This window comes from Ooceraea biroi, chromosome 7 (assembly GCF_003672135.1).
Source record: "Ooceraea biroi isolate clonal line C1 chromosome 7, Obir_v5.4, whole genome shotgun sequence".
Lineage (NCBI taxonomy): Eukaryota > Metazoa > Arthropoda > Insecta > Hymenoptera > Formicidae > Ooceraea > Ooceraea biroi.
The window spans coordinates 13,719,743-13,740,202 of record NC_039512.1 but is presented as its reverse complement, the minus strand read 5'-3'; the positions used below and the strand labels follow the sequence as shown (position 1 = coordinate 13,740,202).

At 40.3% G+C, this 20,460-nt stretch overlaps 1 protein-coding gene across 2 annotated transcripts in view; it reads left to right on the top strand.

Annotated features, from left to right (window-relative positions):
- LOC105281985 overlaps positions 1-20,460 on the top strand; it is a 69,742-nt gene that overhangs the window by 13,350 nt on the left and 35,932 nt on the right. The gene's annotated exons all lie outside the window — the stretch shown is intronic.

The following is a 20,460-nucleotide window of genomic DNA, read 5'->3' as shown; positions in this document are numbered from 1 at the left end:
ACAAACTTCTCGACTTGATACCGGAATGCCAGTTCTGGGAAACAGAGCTGCCTGGCTATAAACGAGCATTGCAGTACTTGCGCGCTCGATGATGAACGACATGTTTGTTCTACGCTAATGGTACTCGAAAGGAACGAGGTGCCGGAAGATTCCGCAAGTGAGTCATCGATGTTATCTCCATTTCAAATGCAGAAATGCATTTAAGGGACGTAGATGCTCAGCGAGCGAATTAGGGATATCTTAAATTATGATTTGAAGGCGCCTAAAATCAAGCGGGTTCCGTGTTAATTGCGTAGTGCCCTGGTCACCTCGTTCGATTAATGAATTTCCCTTGAAATACTCGTATAAATTCTCGCCGCGGCATTAGACTGAATACCAAAGCGTGTCGGGTTGGAGTGGGCATTGTTGCATTTTCTTTGGACGACACTTTACGTCGTCGTCGACGAGGACATCGAGCGTGTGCGTGCGGACTCACCGGGAGGGCTCACAATGAACTTGAGAAGAATGAGGAAGAGAGGTGACCCGGTTGGCCTGTTTGTGTCGAGTGAACCGTTGCCCGCGCTGACAAAAACTTGGGGAAAATGGCGGCGACCGGTTCGACTCCCTATCGAGAGGAGGAAATGCCGGAGCTCCGTTTCGCTTCTAGCGCTTTTCCATGAAGGTGGACTCGTTCTCTTTCCCTCACACCGATTAATTATTATGCCGTTGTAAATCAGTCGCTGTTACTAGTCACGCGCTTGAACGCGTAGCCGCGAGAAGAAAGGAGATTTCAATGCATGGTCGGCAGTGATGCGCCAATTTATTACAGATATAGCCCGCGAGATCCAGGTCGAGTGGCTTGATTGGATTAGAATTTTACCTGCTCCAGTCGTATCAAGCACGTTCTTACGCTTTGCTTCGAGTAGCACATACACCAAGTAGCACATATAAATGTTAATTTATCCAGAATAAAAGAATTAATAGCGACTAGCATGACGCGGCAAAAACTGCATGTGTTTCAGTATTTAATTCGATCAAACTCGACTAAACTCGATTCAATACTTGCGAAATGGTTTAGCCGACGTTGTCGATCAAATGTACTTTTCGCATGCAACTTCGAAAGAGGAAACTCTTGAATACGGAATTGCACGATTTAATGTGCTCGTGCGATAATCTCTTGCTACATCTGCTTCTCGAAATCACATTAAGAGAAATATTCGTGGCTATGTAATGCCAGACAGACCACCTACAGACAGAGCTCCAAGAAACTCGCACGACCTTCCGCGCTATCGTCGCAAGTTTTATCTAGCATCATGCAGAACGTGTTCTTTCCACACGTGCATCAGTCACACGTCGCACGGTCGGCGTACAACCGTGTAGGAGGCACTTGTGCATTCCCTCTGCGGAGGCTGTTAACCCTATCCGTGGCACGACGTGGCGGGCATTGTCTTCGTTTTCCGATTACTAGGCGGCAGAGTTACGTACGCGATACAGCTAGGCTACTCATTTCATGATCGACTGCCAGCAAAAGTCGGTCTCCGCTCGCACATCGTCGCGATATTTAGCATTATGATTTCGTTGCAATACTGCGTGTCCCAGCTCGTACAATGTACCGGACTCTCCTAATTAATATATGTGATACACGCGCATATACGCACGCACGCACGCACGCACGCGCGCGCGCGCGCGCGCGCACACACACACACACACACACACACATAATGAAGATCTCTTGAGATGAACGCATTAAACGCAAGATTGCGAGCGAGTGTACAGGGTCCGCCACCAAACTCCGGACAAAATAAACAATTTGTTTCAACAAAATTTTATTCGTCAAAATGTAAAAATTACAAAACAACTTTTTGTATATCACTAGTGGTATCTTTTTAAAGTAAAATTACTCTATATAACCCCCTTTTGCTTCGATGACTACTTCGATCCTCGTCCTGAAGTGCTGGCACGCTCTCCATTTTGTCCATATTGGCAAATGCCGCCTCGATAGCTGCCTGGAGAGATGTCACGTTAGGATGTCTCGAATGTTGGTCACTCGTTCAATAACGTTCCACACGTAATAATCAAAAGGATGCAAATCTGGACTGTTCGGAGTTTTTCAACGAATTCAGAAGCAAATTACAGCGAGCAAATGTCTTCATCTTAGCAGCCTCGGAAAGCATTTGTCGAACTTTTATCACATAGGACTTGTAATGTAGGTCCTCTTCAGCAATTCGACGCATTGTAGTGTCACTCACACCTAAACTTTTTGCCAATTTCGTCAGAGACAGCCCTGGGTCCTCTGAGATGAGCTCTTGAGCCTTTTCGATAATTGCTGGGGTCCTTACCGACTTTGCTTTCGAATGGCTCTTCCTCGTCGGATTGGCAGAACCTTTTTCGAACGTCTCCGAAGCCAAATATTTACCCGCAACATCATACACGGTCGATCTCGGGTACCCGAAGAACCGTATAATTTCACTCTGCGAACGCCCAGCGCGAAGGCTTTTGATTATCGCCGTTCTTCGGTTATACTCCGCACTCGATCTTATCTGCTCGGACATTTTGAGATTATGCATACTTACTACAAACATCTGACTTGCCCGAACGTCAACAATGACCTACCGCCGAAATCAAATAAGGTGAGAAATTCAAATTTAAATTTGTCCGGATTTTGGTGGCGGATCCTGTACCCTAGTGGCGAATTGAATCCTGCAAATGTCCAGTCTTGGTTCGTACAAGCTTGAACATGCTTGAAACAACACAAGAGAATCTGATCTGGGAAAAGCAGGATGAGATAAGCGATGAAGTTGTGAAAACTGTGTCTCTTCTTGAAACGTTTAATTGAAACGTATGTTAAGGACATAATTGGGACAATTACATCTCATTGTCAGGTAGATTAAAATTACGACCAAGAGTGCGTAGCACTTTGACTATCGTCTTGGATCTTTGCGAAGACAAAGTTTCTTCAGTCATTCTCAGATTGTTCTTAAAACCGTCCCTGGACAGAGGTGGATTACGCTTGCGTGCTAAACGTGCATGGTTTATGGTAGGAAACAAGGCCGCGTGTACTCAGTAAACGCGTACGCGGATTTAATAACCGTATCTGTATCGAGGGAGCAATAATATTCCTGACCCACAGTGTTCCTTCCTAACGCACTCTTACGGGATTTCTCCTCCCGCTGCGTAACGGCCACCATACAATTCCGATAAAATCATTCGAGCTAATAACGAATCTACTGTAACAAGTAACTGTATCGCACCATTCTGATGGTTTTCACGCGGCTTGATTTCTTATTGTCAACGCTACGCAATTATTATTTCTTCGTACGAGGAAAGGATTGAGGAACAAGATCGAAATGCGATCAATGAAGATTTTGCGAAAGATGGTTCAGGCAAATTACGTTTATGATCGACAGAGCGTAGACACATCTAAATATGGTCCTCTTTGGACCCGACATAAACGGAGCGTGAAGTCAGTCTGATCGATGGCGGTAAAGCCATTGAGAGCAGCACCGATTCATATATACGAACAAGTTGATACGCACATTCACGCATACATGTTATATATATGTGTGTGTGTGAGAGGAAAGGCGCTTTAACGGAGAGGACAGCGATTTCCCTCCCTGCCCGAGACAGCACATTATGAGCTCACTTATACGGTCCCGATCGTGATCATTTATTTGGCTGATCTCTTATCTTTGCGCGCGAACAAATTGCCGCTATGCTCTCTCCGTAGCGTGCAAATGCATGTATGCGTGCTTGATCCAAATGCACGCTAGTAAAGCGGATAAAAGGAGTGATGATAGGGAGGTGTAGTTAACGGTTATCAGCACTTTTTGTGTCCATGTCTTTTAATACTGAGTGATACGACTTGATATGCCTGCACTTTTATAAGTGAAATCTTAAATATAATGATTTTACAAACTCAACGATTAACAATAACGCAAATAAAATAGCTGTGAGCAGTGCTGGATGTAAGTGCAGTAAAGTTTATTCCTCAAGTCCTTAGTTTGTGAAATCTTAAAAGCGATGTTAGTGCTTGGAAAATTAGTCGCTCTTGTCTTCTCTTGGATCTTGTATTTTTTTCATCCTGTTAACATTAAATTGGTATATTATATCCAGGGGGGAATTCACAGCCGGCATTGATGTACAAAATTTCGGCAGTGGACTAAAATATTGGATGGCATTGTCGTCAGTGGTTGGGCAGTGGTAATAATGACTAGTGGCAGTGGCAATGTAGGAGGCATTGCATAGCATTGCTAAGGCATTATCAGAATTTTAGCCGGCATTGACTCGGCAATACGGCAGTGGACGTTCCGCTACTCCTATTCCTGGATATGCGCATGTGCAGTCTAAACAATAACAGACTTCCAGAGATGCCAGATTCCGGTCGTTGCGCACTGGTAGCATTTGGTAGCATGGGAAGGGATGACGCACACAACTATGTATCGTGTCCATGTGCGCTCAGGACGGTTCCGAGTGTCCCGAGTGCACACGAAACGTACACTGAGAAAAAAATGTAATTGATCCAACGAAATGTCTTGTTACTGGGTGCCAACAAAATATATACTTATTTCAACAAGTTATATATTGAATCAAATATATAATTGTTGGATTATAATTCTCATGTGTGTAATCCAAGAACTACATAATTGTTTCAATATATAACTTGTCGAAATAAGTATATATTTTGTTGGCACCCCGTGACAAGACATTTCGTTGGATCAATTACATTTTTTTCTCAGTGTATGATGCATCAGTCTCTCCGCACGCTATCAGATGCTAGCAATGCGCAGAGAGAGAGAGAGAGAGAGAGAGGGAGGGAAGGAGGGAGGGAGGGAGGGAGGGGGAGAGAGAGAGAGCGGGAGAGAGAGAGAGAGAGAGTTATATTATAATGTACAATTGCATGTAATAATGTACAATTACATGACAAGCAACGGCAGATATGCCTTCCGTATATCCGTGTGACGCACACAATGACCGACTCCGCCTATCGGTAAGGGTCGGTAATGAGTAACGGGTCGGTAACGGCAGATAGCACGATCGCTTTAAAGAATATTTAAAAGTTTTTTAGTTCTTTGTACTTTTGAGTTGTTTGTAATTGTGTAGAATATTTCGGGAAAGCTTTAGGATTCTTCTTTAGCTTTAGGATAGCCATTGGCGTACGATAATGGGCGGCAGTGTTCATAATAGTTCGCGGCAGTGTTCATAATAGCATGGTATTACCTTAACTTTAATGCGGGATTGACGGCATTGTAAGCATTGACTAGGCATTGTCGGCAGTGAACGAAAATGTCGGCAGTGTTTTCTCAAATTTTACAGCATTGTCTAAAATCGGCAGTGGTGTACAAAATTTTGTGTTGTGAATTCCCCCCTGATTATATCGGTACGTTAAATATTACTTAAATGTTATTAACTGTTACTTGAACGTTATAAAATTTGTGTAAACTAAGTATACTCTGCAAAATTTTAGGTGTAAGTAAAATAGGACAGGACGTAAAAACTAATCACGAATTGATTTATGTAGAATGATTTATGAACAAAGATTATGCTTTTATACTATTTTGTTTTTGAGGTTTTTTTTATTATATAATATTTTATTATTTTCACATTGCTATCTTTTTTTTGCTACGGGACTTTACTAGTACAGTTATATGCAGAGACTACTATTTTGGGTAACGGATAATGGAGAATCTAGTGGAGAATTAAAAAACCATTCGCTTGTCACGCTACCGCCTCTTTTACCTATTTAGTAATAATGCGACATTCGAGCGTGGGTGACTCTTTTTCTTTCTCTCTCTTACATCAAGGCCGTTTTCGCAACGGTCATCAGATTTCGAAGGCTGGTTTACCTACTTCGAACTTTCATCATTGCCAGATTGGATCGCGTGGAGCTGAAGGATACCAGCGACACAGTTTGGCAGTTAATGATATTTTTCATGGACCATAATTTATAGTGATGTTACATAATATTACATTATTGTATATTGCATATCACATGTTAATATTACATGATTTCATATGCCTTTTTATTAAATTTCAATTAAAAGCAGTAATACAATTCAGTTTGGAAGAGTTACTGCTCTCTACAAATGAAAGTGCATTGTCGCGCGATGCGGTGGTACAATCAATATTTTTCGGTGTCGGGATACATATTTGCAAATTACGCTATCTCATATACACGTTTACGAATACCACAAAAGCCGGTGTTGCTTTACACGATGCATGTTATCCTCGGACGGTGTCGTGGCGATGAATTCCTATCGGAATCAGTCCTAGATTTGTGTGCCAAGACACTGTGTTTGTCTCGATGCGAGAGCGTGACGACGACGCAATGTCTCTCTGGACACTCGGCAATTAATCGATTCGAAATCGAACCATTGGCTAACTGGGTCGTGGAGCAACACAGATATGAATCGCGAGACGGAGTCACAGAAGCAGTCGATCACCCTGAGAAATCTGGGGTAGTTCCCATTTCTCATGCAAGAAGCATCAATTTTGAGCGTAGATGTCTAGAAGAATCAACACTGAATTTATTATCGTTAGGAGAAAAATCTAGATAAATGTCTCAAAATTGTATTTATGTATTTCACATATCAGACACACAGCACAAAAACACACACACGCTCACTTTTAAGATTAATTTTTTCAAAGTATCCCACTTTGCGCTCTCTTGAATTTGATCCCCGCGAGCAGTTAACGGAGGCCGACTTGCTTTCACGGATTTTTACGTGGACAATCGCGTGCGTGAGTTGCGTGGGGAGAGACGGGACTCGGGTATCTTCGACGAAACTGCATTCCGTGCATTCGCGTACGTAGATTAAGGGCTGGGAATAGACGGGATCGTGCGCACGGCTATCGAAAAAGAGATTGGATTCCATAGTAATTTGCATGGTGTTTGCATGGCATTAATGCGAATGCACGCACGCGGCGAGCCTTCGATCTCGGCGTTGATCGTGCGAGCCCAGCCCGCCGCCGTCAGCAATGAGTGCGAGTATCGGGGATCGATCTGGAACGCTGGCATGGCATTTATACGCACTCTATCAGTGCCGGTGTGCCATCGCTTCCCTCAAAATAGGCGTCCCGCTCACTGAACGCATTCTTGAGTCCCGGTATGTGAGAGGATACTATCACTCCACTTTTATCGGCGAGAGAAAACACTTTCAAGTTATTCGATCTTTACTTATTGCGCTCAGCGACGATCGTGCAGCGCTGCATCTCGCCAAGATATAAATGTCTAAAGTTAAACTAATTTTTGTTTGCGTAAAAAAAAGTATTACGAGCCACAAATCCATAGATGGTACAGGTGCTAAGTAGGATTCAGCGCTGATTAATTTTTATTATTCACACCACGTCAGTCTCCTTCAAAGTAATCGATCAATTCTAAGCTAATTGTAAGTAGGATTAATTCTATGTAGGATTCAGTGTTGTTTTTTTTATATAATAAATAATAAAAATTGATTGATGACTTGGTCAGTCTTATTCAAGAGTAGTTGATTAATTCCAACCACATGAATCGTTAACTGGATATTTAACGGATACGCGTGTGAGAGAGTCCCGTGTGCACGGTTTCCGTGGAAGTGTTACGAAGATGCCTTTGACGGTTCGAAGTCAAAGGTCACGGAAGTGGATGAAGAAGGACGGTTAAAAGACAAGAAGAGATTGAAAGACGATGAGGGAAAGAAACCTAGGAATCCATGAGGAATGTTTACGTGTGCCGTACGTAACAAATCAAAGAGGAGCCACTTTCATGGAGCGAGGAAAGCCGTCTACCTACATCGTGCTACCTGCAGCGACCAGATTACACTTGGGTGTCACGCGGAGCGACCTGCTTAATATGTTTAATAATAAAGATCATTTAACTGCACATGTGTCATTTTCCTACTATTGATCGTACGTCACCGAGCATTCCTGGCGTGCGTAATGTTGAAACGAACTGTGCAGCGAAGTGGAAAACTGAACGATAACGGTAATAGTCGACGCGGAGATTTGAAGCTTTAACGTACGATACGTTATGTACAAAATTGGGAGAAACTTAGATAAATTTAATAAAACGTCGGATATCCTGTCTGACGTGTCTGACTTTCAGACGCGAGAGCGCGGATCGGGTTTCACAAGCGAGGAAACTCGTTCGTTCGTTTCCTCGCTTGACGTCGCGAGGAAAGGTAAAAGCGAGGGAAGAGCAGAATTGTGCCATCCCGTATGGTGAATATGAGCTAAATAAGAGCCAGGAATTTTCTCGCTACAAGGCAGCCACTCGAGCAGGACCGAATCGCCACTTGCGGGTCAGCAAGACCTTCGAATTTTCTCGTAACAAGAGATTCGCTGGAGCAACCAATCATGAATGGCGCTTAGCCATTAACCAACTCGATCTTGACAGAATTTGAATTAAGAATGAGGAACGTGTGTGTGGAAGGACACGCGCTCTAGCGAGATTTCATCTAGCTCCAGGATTTTGTTTAGCGTCCTTGCGCAAATATACGTCCAATTTTGTTCAATTTATGTCGTAACCGTGCGCGATTCTCTGCACGTAGCTGCAAACATCATTAAACATTCACTTATGATAAATTACACGTTGGAATATAACATATAAAGGAATTAATATTGAAGGATATTGTAAGATTTCCAGTATCATAATGCTATTTTAAAACACATAACATACTATTTTATCACAATATTTTGATTTTTTATTTCGAATTTTTATATTTTTTATTTTTTCGATTAATTTATTATTTTTTATTTCGATTTTTTATTTCGAATTCTTTTATTTTTCGATTAATTTATTATGTATGCAGACAGCTGCTTCTTGTTCAATTTCTGTTATATCATTGTAAGACATAAAAAACTATTTAGAAAATCTTGTCAAGAATAAAAGAAGATGATACATAAATAATAATTTCTTTTACTTCAAAGAACTAGAATATAAATATCCCACAAAAGCTTGAAAATCACTAGATCATGGCAGTATACTATAAAAAAGGATATATAGATAAAATCAGTTATACCCATAAATTCGAATAGCGCAGTAGGATATACGAACAGTTGTATTTTTCTGTGATTATGTAATTAACAGTATTTTTATCACGGGATAATATATAACGGGAAGTAGTAATATCGAAAGGGTCAATCATCGGATGGCCTTGCGAATTGCCGTAACCACTCATTAGCAGCGGATTAATTTCAGCAAAGGATATTCCGCTAAACGGCCCAGCCGCAGAGTTTTACCGTAGTTGCGTCGCTTGAGTAATTACTCGAGTTGGCGGTATATCACCGGCGTGCAATAAATTGTATTTTATTCAGTTTAACCCGACTCGGTTGCTCGTACCTCGTATCGCTTTAAAGGACCAACGCTCGCACGAAGTACATAATGTATGGCCCATAAACCGTACGCTGTCGAGGAGCACGAGAGACGTAAACGCGACCGCGCTGGCGAGCTCTTCTTCTCGGAAAAGAACCCACATCAAGGAAAATTATTAACGCATCCTGATTTTTATTCGTGTCCATCCGCGGTCTTCCGTCAAATTGATACCTTAGTAACAGAACTGTCCAATGTACTCTCAAGTCACCGTACATTAAAAGTGATCTCACTGTGTATTAAGGCCACACTCGCTTCCTACATTTAGCGTTATCCGCACCGGTGCCGTCTGATCCCCGGCGGATATAACGTTACACGCGCTTATTATATGGACCGAACAAGACATAATCAGACGATCACGCTGAGCGGTAAATATAAAGTGCGAACGCGGCTCTCATAACGTGACATCTGCCGCGCGGATAGCTTTTCGCTAATTCCGTGTTGGACATAATGAGTCGAAAAAATGCAGGATCGCAAATAGTATCCAAATTGAGCGTAACGGTATCGTCGTTGTGCAACGATGCGCCGGTTATTAATGACCCTATTTCGCGTGATTAATGGTAAGAAAGTTCATCCTGTCATTTCCAGAATACGTATTGTTAATGTTACTTGATCCGGACGGAACGCGCGCATTTTATGATGGCATTTTACGGTACAATGCGCGTTGCTCGGCGAACGTTGTCATACTTTTCAGCGCGTTTCGAAGTGTCTTGCCTCGATACATCGAAAACAGGCGAGACAAGAGAAACGGCTCTGGCGAAAACGACGAAAAGGTGAGTTACATCGAGGCTGGATCGTTTCCTGAATCATGAGGGTTATCGTCTGCTGATTGTTTCCCAATCTTCGATTGTTTCGAACGTCCGAGCTGTAACATGTGCTGTCCGCCTTGCCGAATCTTTGCGAAATCTAACAATGTATCTTCGTCGGAGCGGAATCGAATTCCGTGTCGAACACGGACGCTTTTCCTAGCACAATTTTTAATCATGTAGCTGAATGTAACGTCTGAAACATTTGGGTCTTTGCTTTCATAATTGTATTATTTATTGCTAACTCTGATGTAATTTAGTTACAGGCCTAATGAACTTAAATAAACATTTAAAGCTGTGAGCATTCACATTTAACGTTAATTAACGCCATGAAAGATCTCACGCATTAAATAATTGTGATTAAATCAAAATACATGTAATACTTATATGTATGAGTAGTATAGCTAGGGGAGTTCTAATCTAAAATCCAAAATGGCGGCCAAGCGGACCTAATCCCCTCTCCAGCAGTTAAGCCCATATCAGACTACGTATTGGAGATTGGAGATTAGAATTTGACCAATCAGAACAAAGGAGACCAAGATTTAGGTCCGGACGGGCTTTAGGTCCGCTTGACCGCCATTTTTTGGATTTTAGAACTCCCCTAGCTATACTACCTGTATGCTTTGTAGATTATTAGATATTTTGGATCATCTAGAAGGAGAAGCCCAGTGGTTCCCCTGTAAAAAAGGATCGCCAAGAACATTCACTGACCTAGGAATCGAGACGAGTTGCCGGTTGGTCGGATTGCTCGGTATGAAAGTGATCGGAGGACCATGATAGAGCCGCAAGTGGGTCATCGCAGTACGGCTCGAACTGGTCATTGAGACGCCATAAAATTTCATTTCATTTTTGTGTCTCGTCGAAAGTCCATTTTACTTTGTGTGCGTCAGGCCCTTGTTTTCCTGCGCGTCCACAACCTACTTCCGCTGAAATCCACACCTATCCATTTTGTTCGGGTCTCCTTTTCTACAATCTATCAAAGTAATTCTGTTTGGAAAGACGGGATCGTGTGCACGGCTATCGAAAAAGAGATTGGATTCCATAGTAAAAATGTACGAAAAATTGTGCTGTTAAGTCTTGGAAATGAATTCATTATTGCATTAATCATGATTGAACGAGTCGATTCTTTGACTATCATTTATCACAATTATAACATTTTTTAACTAAACTTTGCAGGACGCTATTACAATTTCACAATAATTTTACAATAGATGAATAAGAGAAGCTTAATCAAGCGTTATCGCACTTTTCTTGAAAAATTTAGTTTCGCATTATGCAAGAATTTGTTCATTCGTTATTCTAATGCAGCATGCGCCGTAGGCTAATCGTTCGTATTACGACGTTACAGAATCCGCCGACGGCCAATCAGAAATGCAATCAGCGCCCGTAATTATAACGCGTAATTCGCGGTATTGTCGCGACCGCAGTTGGTTCTGAAAATAAATCATTCTCTGCTTCTCTCTCATTTTCCAGCCGCGTCATAGAATAGCAGTACGCGTAGAAGAATCCGCATTGTGCTTTTCTCGTTTTTTCTTGTTGTAGGCAGAAGATGCTTATCTTTATTTTTTTCGTCTTTTGTTATCACATTCTTTTTTTCGTTACACAGTATCTCAATTTTTTATCAAGAATAAAAAAACAATATTTATATAGAAAAAACAATATTTATAAGAAATTTGTATTATATGTATATAAGAAATATATACATAGATAACATACTTATAAATGAACGAAGAAAAGAGTAAAAATTACGTAAAAAATAGAAAATAAAATTATATAAGAAATAGAAAAATAAAATAATAATAAAACAAGTACATAAAAAATAGAAAATAAAATAATAATAGAATTGAATTTTTTAATAAAAATTATAAAGCGAAGTATTTTTTTGGGGTTGATCGGAAAGTTCGTGAGGATGTTTTTAGTAAAATACAAACACAAAACTTTATATTAAGAACTAAGTTTTGCTAAAACAATCCGGTAAGGAAATATAATACAAGTTTCAGAGAGCTCGTACTCTAATCTTGTCATAAAATTAATCAAACTTTTCAATCCTTCAGCCATTGAAGATGATCAAAATTTTACTTTATTTCGCTTGTAACATGTAAATGAAGATGCTTGGCAACTGTCGCAACAGCCGAGGCTGAGGCTTCAGTATGCGGATCTCCTTTTCCCTGTATTTTCCACCAGTCACTTGTTCCGCACGTATTTTAAACGCGTGCCGATACGTGCTAATTTCACGCTTCGAGGCTCCAGTCGTTCCCGCCTCCATCGTCCTACGATTTCTTCTTTACCCTTTTCTCGCCGTGGCGAATGTAACGCGCTATATTTACCGTCCGTTCATCCTATTCTGCGGTGCATTATTTCATTTACGTTGTTCCCGCGCCTTTCGCAACCGTCTCAATCGAGCGATCACGCTGGCCTGTCGGAAGATGGATCGTCCGTATCGCGGTGTTCATCAAGATTCAGGCTTTCCCAACTACCTTTTCGAAATACGGATCGCACAACGGCAATGAGTTGCACCTTGCTTTATAAATCTAGCATCTTGTTGACTTATCGCTGCGTCCTAGTATTTGCTGCATTAAATTGCTGCAAACGTTGTTACGCGATGACGCTTCCTTCAGCGGAAGATCTGAACAAATAGTTAATGATCTTAGGCAATTCGCACGTATCAAATTAATCTTATATCAAAGAGGATAATATAAAAACTGGTTTCTCGTAATCCGAAGGTTTCTCGCAAGGAAATTGCCGTTTCCTTCAATACTTCTTTATATTATAAACAATCGTAAATTCGATTTCAAATGTTTGATAACAACTTTATAGTCTTGATTATAGCCGAGTTTTCATTTTCAAAATTTCCGCAACCGGAGTTACGCGCCGTTGGGAGGATTATCCGTACTGATCATCATCGACTGACGGCGGAGGATGCTGTGCCGCAATATCCCTGCCGTGAGAAGCATCGAGGCGCGACTTGAGCGAGATAAATCTGCGGTGATTCGTAGAGGAACGAAAGCCATTATTCGCGTCCGTGTCGTTCGAACGTACGCGTGCCGATCGTGGCAATTTCACGCTTCGTGTCCCTGAAAGCTCCGCCCCAGGATCGTCCTCGGAATCGCCTCCTCGCCGATTGTAGCCAGGAGGATTTCTCGCAGAAGACACGTCTCAGCAGCTTTCGTCGAAGCTGACGGGAGCGGTTCTTCGCTAGCGTTGTCTCCTTAAGTTTCTCCTCTCCGGCACCGATCTCGGCATCTCGCGCGCGGTGTCGATAACCGTTCCTCTGGAGAACCGTTATCGGCTCGACCTAACCGTCACCTATCGGGATCATCCAACTTCCACGATCACTATTGGTGAAAATGAGGCTTCGACACTGGGCTAAATTGTCCCTTTTTAATTAATGATCCATGGAGATTCGAGCTGCAATCCAATTTTGAATTTTTCCGAATATTTCTGTAATTTCAAAAACTTCTGTTTCTAGCGATTTAGCCACTAGACTAGGAATGGTCTTTATAAACTCATAATTTTCTAGTGGCCGCGTATACGTGTTACTGTACATGCATGTAGGCATCCGACACAGACTGCGCCTCGTCGTCAGAATGCGCGACGCAACATTGCTCAAGTAAAAATCATGGAACACCGCGACGCTGCATGATGATGAGAGCCGGCCGATGCGGGTTAACAGTACTCGGTGTATGCTCACCTTGTCCTTTGAGAGGTGTGTGTTAACCCACATTAACAACGTGCCGCGTGTCACGTGTTTCTTCCGGAAAATGATCGTGTGCGGAGACTTCTGTCAGACCTTTGTACAAATGCTGAAGACAAGGATCGTTTCTTTTGATCCTTCCCGAAATAATCACAAATTCCGTGTAAAATATTTTTTAGTAACTTTATGGTTATTTCGACGAAAACAAAGTAAATGGTCTTTACTGATTGCTATGGATATTTGAGGAAAGGCGCCGAAATTGACATAGACCTCCTAAAGAGACATACTTCTAGTTCTCAGAAAGTAAATGTTACACTTTACCAAAACTAATATAAACGCGATCTATTTAGTTAGTTGACATATTAAAATAATTTATATATTTCTTGTTTGTTTATATGCTAAATGAGCTTATATTGAGTTCGAAAGTTTTTGTTCTATAAGTTTTCTACAAGTTCTTTGACAAATTAAGTTTAAATAATGGTAGTTATCTTTTTTTATAATATCAAGTTCTTCTATGTGCTTGTAGCTTCCTAAAAATATTTTATTTTTATCTTTATTATTTCTTTTACGGTATGATTTCAAAGATTTAGAATTAAAATTTGAGATTTTGCTATATATATACATATATGTGTACACAAATTTTTATCTCGAGCTTTAAGTTAAGAAATAACTTCCAAAAACAAAATCGTATGTTGGTTTTGGCATCTTTCCGCTATATTATTCTTTGTAAAAGAAAGAATTTTTGTAGATAATTATTTTTCAATATATACAGGGTGATCCACTTAAATCGATCATCTTAGATATTTCACTTGTTTTTGATGATACGAAAAAATGTCTAAGGAAAAAGTTGCACCGTTCGAAGGGGCTATCATGATGACAGAACAACAATTTTTTCAAGGCTATTTTTTCGGAGATTCAAAGGTCAAGATAATTTTTTTAAATGGAACTACATATTTTTGTTTGCGCAATTTTATAGCCAACATCGAGAGGAGTTTAGCGACCTATGACAACATGACCTTTAAATGATCTTGAACGCGGGAAACAGAAAAATCAAACTTTATGCTCTTCAACACAAAAATTTATTTAAGGAGGTGTTCGAAATGATGTCCTCCGACTTCAATACATTTTCCACTACGATGCACAAATGATACTCTTACCCTTTCTATCATTTCTGAATTTATACTACCACATGCATTCAAAATGCGCTCTCTCATGTTCTCTTGTGTAGTTGGTACATCATTGTAAACAGTGTTCTTTAACATTCCCCACAAAAAAGTCTAAAGGATTCAAATCAGGAGAACGTGCTGGCCAACTGATATGTCCTCCTCTTCCTATCCAGTGTTCCGGAAACATTTCGTGTAAAACTGTAGGTGCAACACGTGCGTTATGAGCCGGACAACCACCATGCTGATACCACATTTGTAAACGAGTTTCTAACGGCACCTCTTCCAATAAGTTTGGTAATTGTTGGGACAAAAAATCAGCATATTTTTGACCATTTAATGTACCATCAATAAAGGAAGGGCCAATGATTCGATTGTGTAAAACACCACACCATACATTAAGACTCCATGGACGTTGACGTTCTACTTGTCGAAGCCACCTTGGATTTTCAACGGACCAATAGTGCATATTTCTTCTATTTACTTGTCCATGGTTAGTGAAAGTTGATTCATCGGTAAACAATATTCTGTTGAAGAAGAATTCATTGACCTCCAACTGTTGTAGCGCCCATTGACAAAATTCTATTCGATTAATAAAATCATTTCCATGAAGTTCTTGATGCAATGCAATGTGATATGGATGAAATGAGTGGCATTTAGGAATGCGTAAAACACTTGTCTTGGAAATACCAGTATTTCTTTGTATTTGTCGAGAACTGATATGTGGATTATTTGCCACTGCAGCCAAAACAGTAACTTCTGCTGGTTCATTAGTTTGCAAACGAGGTCGCATTTTCTTACGTGAACGAACACTTCCAGTTTCACGAAATGTTTTAATAAGACGGTCAAAAGCAGCGCGAGACGGTAAACGCTTTTCAGGGTATCTTTGGCCGTACATTCTCTGCGCCTCTGTAGAGCTTCTTCCGCTTTCACCGTAAATAAGAAACATTTCTATTCTTTCCTCTTTCGTATAATCAGTCATATTTAAACTCTGATATCGAGAAGCTCAGGAAATGAACTGAACTGCGAAAGCATTTCACGATCATAAATATTTACATACACATACACACACGCACACAATACATGTATGGAATTATTTCAATCTTACATTCCATTGAATTCCAGAACATGAGAGTGTTTACCGATGAATCAATGTTCACTAACCATGGACAAGTAAATAGAAGAAATATGAACTACTGGACCGTCGAAAATCTAAGGTGGCTTCGATAAGTAGAACGTCCATGGAGCCTTAGAAAATGTATTGAAATCGGAGGACATCATTTCGAACACCTCCTTAAATAAATTTTTGTGTTGAAGAGCATAAAGTTTAATTTTTCTGTTTCCCGCGTTCAAGATCATTTAAAGGTCATGTTGTTATAGGTCGCTGAACTCCTCTCGATGTTGGCTATAAAATTGCGCAAACAAAAATATGTAGTTCCATTTAAAAAAATTATCTTGACCTTTGAATCTCCGAAAAAAATAGCCTTGAAAAAATTGTTGTTCTGTCATCATGATAGCCCCTTCGAACGGTGCAACTTTTTCCTTAGACATTTTTTCGTATCATCAAAAACAAGTGAAATATCTAAGATGATCGATTTAAGTGGACCACCCTGTATTATAATCTTTTCACTTAAATTTCAACGTAAGTTCGATGAGCAACGTTTTCCTCAGTATTTTGCATTACACGTTATTGCATGCTAGACGGCATCATCAGGTGAAAGGTTGACGCGTTTTTATCCTGCTGCAATCTTACGTCGATGATTACTCCGTTGGAGGTCGTAATTAACGTGCATATGACAAGGTTGGAAGATATTTGCATGATATGACCAATGACCAAAGCATTATTTGTATTAAGAATCCGTGACCGTGTCAAGATTCACATTTGTCACGGAAAAACATCCCTATCATTATGTAAATAACGGCGCAACTTATATTATAATTCTAGGACGTCCAACATCACGTCTGTCATAAAATTACTGTCAAGACAAATCGGGAACTTGTAGTGATAAATTATAACTGGAACCGCATATCAAAAATATGTTTATATATGTATATAACATAAAATATAAATATGTTTATGTACAAATCTTCTATTCAATACATAAATATATTTTTTATACGTGGTACTAGAATATTTTACAAAAGTTTTCAAACTGATCAGCTCGGATTGATCGCTCTCTCAGGCCAATAAGCGTCGATGCGTCTAACATTCCATTAAGGATCCGAGGGAAAAAGGCGTCGTTACGTAAACTCGTCGCGAGATTTCGATTTGCTCGGCGCGTTTCGGATAAATCCCGCGTCGTTGCCGATTACCTTGCGGTAACGACATAATTGTCCGTTATGCGCGATTTCCTCGACTATTACTTTTCACCGCGGCGATTTATCGGTAATGTACAACGAGCTGTACACACCGCGCGTATATGTGCTTCAGCTCGTAACTTACATGACCGAGGAAATGCGCGGTCCTTTAGTTTTACGGTAAATTACATCATCATTCAGTCGCAATCCTGTGTATCTCTGCTTACTTGCCACGCGCGACGTCTGTCATTATCCCTTCAAGTATATGCGCTTGCAGGATGTTTTACTATCATTTTTATCTTTCCGTTGCCGAAGTATTCCAAGGAGCTCGAAGCTAATTTGTTCTTGCGAAAGTTTAACAATCTGCTGCTTCTTGCAATTTTCTAATTTCCGATTAAATAATTTGGTACTTCAATGACTTATTTTCCAAATGAGGTGTGTTTGGAATCGAGTAAAAAAATAAATCAAGTAAATTATTTAAGTTTTTATTAATTTCTTTCTATTTATTTATGATATTGTATTTTTATATATAATCTAAATAGCTGCAAAAGTCTTGGTAAAAAAAATTGCTATTGCATTTATCAATGTAGATCCATTTTTATCATTGTACAGCGCATTATCATTTTTTCTTTACAGTTCTTGTTTCGATTTATTAATCTGGCTATATCAGATGCAACGCGGTTTCAGCCACCCTTATTTTGCAAAGCGTAATTACACGCCAGCTTATTTTTTTCTAGACGAGAAAAAGGACAAGGCAACAAAGAATATTGCCGGCGATTTGGAGGCCCTGATGATAGCCCGATATTATTTAGTTCGTTTTTGCAACGCCGATTCCCTTCGGCTGTTTTTCTCGTCGCTTCGACGTTAGACCATAGACGTACCGTATCATTACGAAAGCGAATGAGAGACCGATTATTGTTCTTCCGGCGAGTCGTGCACTTTCTGTTATAGAGTCGGCGCTGCTTCTCTTTGTTCATTCCAAGTTTTGCAATTCATGAAATGCGATTCGCGTTCGTGCAGCTTGAATAATATGGTCCTCTATATGCTACGCACGCAAATTTGTACACGCTTTCTGAAATACTAAGAATATCAGAAAAGAGAAAAGAGCTTAACAAAAATGATTTACTGATGCATGCCGTAAAATCGTAAAATAATTGCCAGACTAAGGACAATTTTTAACAGCTGTCAAAACCAGTTCTGGCAGCGGAGCTATACGATTTAATATTTCTACTTTAACACTATATCATCGGACAGATATCAGAGTTTCCGGTATATTTTACAGGTTTCAAGAATACAAAAATGTTGTTTTTGTGAGGAAAAAGTGAAAAATGAAAATATGGGGCGCAAGAATTTTTGATTATGTCATTCCTCGCTTATGACGTCATAAAATCAAGATGGCAGATTGGAGAGAGCTGACCCTTAAGTTAACAATTGTATAAGAAGATATTGAACAATATGCCAACGCTATCTCGTACGACTCGCTTCGCCTATCTCTTGACAAGCATTTAATGATCTTTCACGGTTTCTTCTCATGATCCTGCACAAAAATAGTTGGAGCAGACAGTTTTTACACTCATCTTGGTTATTATCATACATGTGTTTACTCATACATCACGAGCACACACATCACAGCGGTGCATCGACGAGGAAGAATCTCGGGAATGCATTCTATAGTCGTAACGCGTCGGCTCGGTCAGTGGCTCCGTTGCAGACGTCTTTATTTGAGCTCCGTACATACGCGAATGCAGTCCCAGCAGGGCCACACTCATGGGGAAACAACACGAGCTATGAAACCTTCATAAAATCAAATTTTCCTCCTCGGACACGAACGTGTGAAGATTAATGTCTGGAAATCAGAACGAGCAATTTTGTGATTTCTGATTCAAAAAAGAAATATTGTGAGTTTGTACTCTTTTTTTATTCACGTAAAGGTCTAAACGGAAATGAAATAAAGATCGCACTTTGACATTTGAGGTCGTTTAATGTGACGTGAATTACGACCTGACAATAATTCACGTTCGCAGCTGCGCTTGCTCCTTCTTTTCGAACAGTTATTTGCTCCATTTATTAGATACTCTCTCGCTCTGTTAATTAAGTGCTACCGCGAGTACATCGCGTTCCCTTGTTCGTGGAATTAATTTGTAGGGCTCGTTTGCATCGACTGTTATAGCCGCAAACCGCTGAGAGATATTCGAACGGTTTACCCACCTATCTACAATTTTTCCTCACCCGACAACGACACGTGTGCGTCCAATGAGATTCGTGTGGCCTCTGTCTCTTTGTTGTCTAGTCATTGTTAAGGTAATTCCAAGCATGTAGATCCTGGTTCTGTCTACCTTCGCTTTAAATGTTCTTAAGCCAACAAATTGTGTTTGCCATGTATGAGAAACTGACATAATTGGTTGTAATCTGTTATTTATGAAATTTTCTACTAATTGATACATAAATATATAAATTAAATATATCAATCAATTAGTAGAAATTGATTATTGATTGATACATTTATATTTCTTTTTGTATCTTTGTCGTTTAGTCGATAGAATTAAATGTCACGCCACGAATGTTTGTGAAAATGTATTTGCTTGTCAAAAATAGATGCTGACGACAGTTACGTTACGTGCTTACTCAGGCGTAGAATCTGCGAAATATATTCGTCGATACCCGGCGCACGTAACATTGGCAACCGTAACTCCAGCGAATTAACATTTCCTAGACGCTTTCTAGGTCCGCTCGGCCGAATATCTCGTCTGGCGCGACGAAAATTGCGCAATCGCGATCTCCTGGTGAGAGAAGTGAAATTGCATGCGGTATCATTGTCAGGTGTCATAATTGATCGCGACGATTATGCAAGGAAACGCCGTTTTATATATTGCTCTCGAAGCCATGTATGTTTCGACAGCACACGTTGCTATCGAAACATACATTTTGATACAGAAATATTATCGCAAATAAAGAAAAAAACGTTAATGCAATTTAAGTAATAATTTCTACAGTATTGTTTCTACACCTTGGATCATAATAGAGGTGTTCATCGTTCGCTGCGATGATTGTCACCACATGCCCCAGTGGTCGAATTGGTAAAGACACCCGCATCCCGGTATGAGGGAAGTTCCAGGTTCGAACCTTGGCTGGAGTGACATTTTTCGCAGCGAATATAATTTATTCATATAATAA